Source organism: Antennarius striatus, chromosome 1 (genome assembly GCF_040054535.1).
Source record: "Antennarius striatus isolate MH-2024 chromosome 1, ASM4005453v1, whole genome shotgun sequence".
NCBI classification, from domain to species: domain Eukaryota; kingdom Metazoa; phylum Chordata; class Actinopteri; order Lophiiformes; family Antennariidae; genus Antennarius; species Antennarius striatus.
This window is the reverse complement of record NC_090776.1, coordinates 23,887,920-23,894,453: the sequence shown is the minus strand read 5'-3', so window position 1 is coordinate 23,894,453 and position 6,534 is coordinate 23,887,920.

The following is a 6,534-nucleotide window of genomic DNA, read 5'->3' as shown; positions in this document are numbered from 1 at the left end:
ATGCATATCATGCCTCTTCTCTGCTTTCAGACCTTTGTCTTTGGCCTTTGTCACACACTTTTCATCTACTTCTTTCACCTGGAGATTAAACACTCAGCTGGACGCAGAGGTACCATATTCATTCACCTAATCATCTGTTCTAAGGTGCTTTCCAGGGCTTATAAACACTGCCCGGCCCAAAAAAAAGTCACCATTTGGGTTTCAATAAGCAAATTGCAGTGTTATGATCAGGAGTTGCTTCGGTTGGTCAAGTCTAGGCACAGCAATATTATTCAGCAAAAAAATTAAGTCAGCTGAGTATCTGAATGTACTGAATGACCAGGCTATCCCATAAATGGATTTTTTCTCCCAGATGGCACGATCATATTCCAGGACAACAGTAGTAAAACAATTATCGGGCTCTTTCACAATTAGAGTGGTCCAGGGAGCGTGAGGAATCATTTTGACACATCAATTGGCCCCCACAGTCCTGAGCTTAACCCCATCAAAGCTACAGGCAGTCCCACAAAATATTAGAGAGTGTGACTTTTTTTTTGGCCGGACAGTGTAGTAATACATTCACTCCCACACTCATCCTTTCAGTCTACATACAAATTCATAAAATTACAAAAATTGACATGTGCATCTTGTCTGATGGCTCAAACCTTCAATTATGAACAGTATGTTTCACATTTAAGGACAGATCGACAGAGTAGGACAGAGCAGCTCAAAAGAGTTGCTGTGTAAGCCAAGGTGTCGTTGTACTGTTCTTCCGTCGAAAGAACAAAGCCAGAGTTCTTCGATCTGTGAGTGATCAGAGCAGATATCTATAATGCCACTTCCATGACAGTGAAAGGATGCTACCGCCCACCACCCTGTTCTCTGGTTTTCTGCATAAACTGCCCAATGAGTTTATCATCCTATGAGACCTGAGTTGGGATTGGCTATCTTCTCCATCACCATTAAGAGACATGCAATGCACTCAATCGATGTCTCAATCCAAAACTTATTGACAAATTCACGTTAATTTATGTCATTCTGACCAATGTCCTACACAAATACTCTCCTGCTGGTGTTTTTTGTAATGATGTCAGTGATCACTTTATGATTGCCTGTGTTAGATATTGTAAAATGTTTTAAAACAAACTACGGTTTACAACAAATGTCAAATATTTTAACAAGCAAGCATTCCATCATGAAATCTACCAAAATAATTTGAATTTAGTTTGTCTCATGGATGATGTTAAATTGGCCTAAGATTAATTTCAATGACATTACAGCTATAATTCGACAAACAAGTCCCTATAAGAAAATAAAGTAATCCCGCATTAGTCACGGTTAATGCGTTCTGGGGTCACCCGTGAAAAAAAATAATTCAGCAATATAGCGAGCAAATATTTATTTTATTATTTACACCTAACTCTAACCCTAACAGTAATTTAAAAAATTTATTAACCTCCACATACTGATATTAAACCACCTTATATCTGTATTACATTTTCCCGCACTCTTGTGGACTTATTTAAAACTCTTTGGTATGAAGAAATTTGCGAGAGGAACACAGTGCAAACACACAATTCCTGTCAACCAATAGCATGCCCACACGGTATCATGTGACAACCTACTAAAAATCTGTGATGTAGTGGAGCCGCGCATTTTGAAGCGCGAATAAGTGAGGGATTACTGTATAGAGTGGGGAACAGAGACAAATCTTGGTTTAATAATCTTATTGCAGCAGCTATTATAGAATAAAAATAAATCACAAGTCAAAACGAAAAGAAAATAATTATACATGTTGTCTATTAAGTATAGGGTATTAAGACATAAAAGTTAAATACTACCAACAAGCGCTTAATGCAGGAACAACGTCTCAGTCAACTCTTCCAGCTAACCCCACGGATCTCAGATTTGTCTAATCCAAGTTTGATTAGTTTTTACTTAACTTTACTTCTTTATCTCTCTGTTATAATTCAGAAGGCTCTGTTACGAATGGACTGGGTAAAGTCTGCTGGCAAAGACCTCATTGAGACATGTGTCATGAAAACCACTGCTAATAAAGTGGTTCTATCCCTAAATTATGGAAATCTGCATTAGTCCTCCACTTTTAAAAAGTGGAGACACTTATCATCCCATCACTAGATGGGATGATCTGTCCAGGCTAAACTGCCTGAGTATCTCATAAATGAGCAACTTAACTGACAACTCCATTTTAAATCCTACTCAGTCTGATTTCTGACAAGGCCATAGTGTATTTACAGCTGTAATCTCAATAAAAATGATAACATTAATACTTTAGATAAATATTCTGCAGCAGTATTTATCAACTTATCGCAAGCTTGTTACTCCTCAGTCTGTTATTCAGAGCACTCTAGTATGTGTAGTATGTCATTTGTAGTGTAGTTTGTGGCCTTGTCATGCCCTTTGTTTGTTCTGTAACTCTTTGCCATCTGTCTCCGCCAGGAGTCTCTGGAAGAAGAGTTGTTGTAACTCAGTGGGATTTTTCCTGGTTAATCAAAGGTCAAATGAATAAAATAAATAAATACACCTATATTTGGGTAATTTATTTATCCAGACTAACATCATAACTTAAAAAATACCTTTGCACAACCAATTGCTGGTACAGGCACTGATTAGTGCTTGTACCAGCACTAAATATTACTTATTTACATTTCACAGTATTACTGCCTCACCAAGTTTGAAATGGTTTTGTCAACTAATCACTGTAAAGTAGTTGACTCACTGCAATGACATTTTTTCAGTTATATGAAATACAGTTCTCACTGCAGCCCCCAGGGTTGGCTGAGGTATGCGTACGATTGCACCTGCCATACAACTTCCTGACCACTTAAACTGACAGTGTTTGAGGCATTTGGAAAAACATCAGGAAATGTGTGACTCAGTTCAGTAGATCACAGTGGGTGTTCCAGTGTACTGTGTAAATCTTACATTAAGAAATTATTGTTTGTCACATTATGTTCAGTGGGGGGAAGTTGCTGTCAGAGTAATGTCCAGGTACAGCTCACTGAAGGTAGTTTAAATCTATACTTATCTTTCTGATCCTCAGAAGACTTTTTTCACTGTCAACTGTTCTCTTTGTTGACAATCTCCTCAAGCATGTTGTATTCCTCTGTGTGGTAGCATACATATGTACCATATATAACAGTCTGTGTTTGATGCCAAGCAGCAGGAAAACCCAGATGGGACCCTGTTATCCTTTGATGACAAAAGTTAAAAATATGTATGCCCTTTGCCATATATATTATGGCAAAGGACATTGTGGCCCAAACTGAAGCTTCTCATTAAGATTTGGCAAAAGGACAAGGAATTGGTGAGCCCACTTTGGCCTACAAACAGTCACATGCCTAGTTTGTAATGGGTGGGAATAAAGGTTAGAGAATGATAGACTAACTACACAGAGACAGGCAGAAATTCATCACATAACAGAAAGAAACAAAGCAGTGTACTAAAGCAGTGGTTCCCAACTCCCGGGTCGCGGACTGGTACCGGTCCGTGGGTCAGTTGGTACTGGGCCTCAAAGAAAGAATACATAACTTACACTATTTCCCTTTTATTGATGATCTCATACTGAAAAAGGTTTTAATTTGGAAAATTACAGGATTCTCTCAGCTACATCTGACAATGACTCACCCCTGACGTACAGTATGTCAAGATGTTTGCCCCAATCACTTGGCTACCTTCTCCGGGCCGGTAACACAAAATACATTATTGCTAAATTGAAACTCTTGAGCTAGCAAAATGAAAAAAACAAACGGATGCTGAGGATGCTGCTAATAAAGTTGCATACACATTGGATTTAAGTTTATTATTATCTTTTAAAAAAAACAGTTTTCATGCTAGTTGTGTCATTTCATTTTGTTGTACAGGTAATTTTCAACCTAAGAAAACAAATGTTTCTGAGAGGTTGTTTGTAAGTTGAATTATTCATAATTTGCTATTTATTAAATTTTACTTTCATATTTTGAGGTCATTTGAATATCATTACTACTCTAAATAGGAGAGTACTAGAAATAAATAAAGAAATAAAACAACACATAATAAACTAAAATACAGAAACAGGTTATTTCGATTTGTCGTTCTTGATTATACATCAGTGTTCAAAGAAAAATTGAATCCTTGAAGAGAAGAAGAAATTACTTCAAGGAACTCTCAAGCAGTATTTAAATGCATCCAACAGCAACAGCTACAGTCAGCTGTCGATGTTGACAATCCACTGTACAGTACTGTAGCATGTAGGTTATCTTTAGAGCAAAGGAAAAGGAGAAGGGGGGGAGTTATAATCGGTCAGAGGCAGAGGTTCATCAAAAAGATCATCACCACCACCACTATTACTACAATAGTAATATGAATTACTGTTGTCATTACTAGCTTTTGCTTTATCATCCATTATAAACATTAAAGTATCCAAGTTAAAAAGCCTTATGCAATGAGACGCTCACAGAGACAACAGCAAGAGCAACGAGAGGGGGAGATGAGTGTTGGAGATGCGTGAATACAGGAGTGCTGCTCACCGGAGGTTGTGGTAGAAAGGAGAACTGCAGGATAATAGTCGGATATGTCGACACACCTTTGATCGTATCTCTGAATGTATATACGTTGAATGTTCGATAGTTGAGGACTACTTCTATTGATCCACCACAACTTAAAGCCAGTCCATGAAAATATTGTCTGATGTTAACTGGTCTATGGTGCAGAAAAGGTTGGGGACCTCTGTGCTAAAGTACAGTCCTTTTGACCAAACTTTAATTAGAACTTTGTCAAAGTAGGTATAACTGTAAATCTTCTTAGACGATCAGAAAAAAACAACTGCAGTTACTATAATTCATTACGGGTGAATTCCATTCAGCCACTCGGTTTATAATGCTGTAGCTGCTAGTACCTGTTATGGATTACTGAGACACTTGAAGGGAACATATGTGCTTGTAATATTATTGGTGACGCTGATCACTCACTGGAGAATGAATATTGTGATTAAATAATTTGAAGCATGAAGCATCGCCTCTATCTGTGATTGTACAGTTTCTGATAGGAATTCTATTTTAAAACTCCAGTATACAGTAACTATCTGCTCAGTATTTTAATTTGAATCAACTTACATGCAATCCACTTTTGTCTTGTTTAATGGAGTGAGGTTTCAGCTACCTCACCAAAGTTGCCCCTAAATTTTGCTTTAATAACCTTCCGGTTACTGCTTAGAGATATTTGTATTTGACAAGAGTAAAATGGGTAGTGCATTTTATTGATAACATTGTGATAACAAGATGGATAACAGGTACTTTCTAATACCTTTTTCCACTGATGTTTTATTTATGTTGTGGAATTCCGTCCACACTAGGGATGTTCCAAATAAGTGTTTCTGTCCCAGACTTCAATCCGAATCATATCTCACGATGCAGAGTCAATCTGATACTACCAATTTCCTGGGTATGAGTAAATATGTGTTTGGCATGAAAATGTAGATTCAGCCCCTGCTTGCAGAAAGCACAAAAACGGCGCACCAGACCAGTACAGCAGGTAGCATTTGTCATTTGAACCAGCAAAGTTTCATTCTGTTCTTTCCACATAAAGTGAAGATGCTTCCTGAACATTTTGTTCAGGGGGGAGAAATAGATCTGCTCCTGAGCTTCCTGAAAATGTTTCATGAACAGTCTAGCAAATACTTTTTTTTTAGATCCTCACATTTTAATTTAATTTAGTTTTATTTAAGAACATATGCAGTGACATCCTAGCAGTGAATGGTACTACACTAGCATGATGAAGTTGACAAAATAGAGTTCAGGGAAGGATTTGATTTTTATCGTATTATAGCTGATAGGGATCCATGGAAGATACAGTATACCCATATCAGTTCAAGACATCTCTAGTTGTCACGCACTACCTCTCAGGTCATTTAATGTCATTATACTCGTATCTGCAAAAGATGAGGACAACAATATCCTCTTCTCAGCAAGGGCAATGGCTATCAGAGATCACTGCTGGATTACACGGCATAATCTGGTTTACCTGGCTGTACCTTTTGAGTTTGGACGGATCATTACAAAGATCTGTTTTTGTGATGATTAAAGAGTCCCATTCTGAATTCATGCCGGGCATTATCAGGTTTCTATGACACTAAATAATTCTAACAAAGGGAAAACATAGCAGTGTACTCTTGCACATTGTCAGCCTTAATGTGTTTGAGTGGTCAGATCTTGTTTTGTTTTTTAACTTAATTCTTAGAAGAGCCTCCAAATCCACACATTGTGTATAGAGCCTCTCTGTATTTATGACTAGTCTGAGGGATCTTATAACCGTGTTTCATCTTAATAGCATCAAAAATGAATTGTGTTTCTTGACAATAGGCACTGTCCTGAATATATAATAAAAGAAAACATTGTCCGATCGGCTGGCACCATTCAAAAACAGTTATCTTAAGTCACTCAGTAAGAAATGGCTGAGTAATTGCCCATGAAAAATACGTTTTTGTCAAGCTGGGGATGGAAGGCAACAAAATGAAGATGACATTCGCTGTCACTGTGATCAAATGCCAAGCCTGTT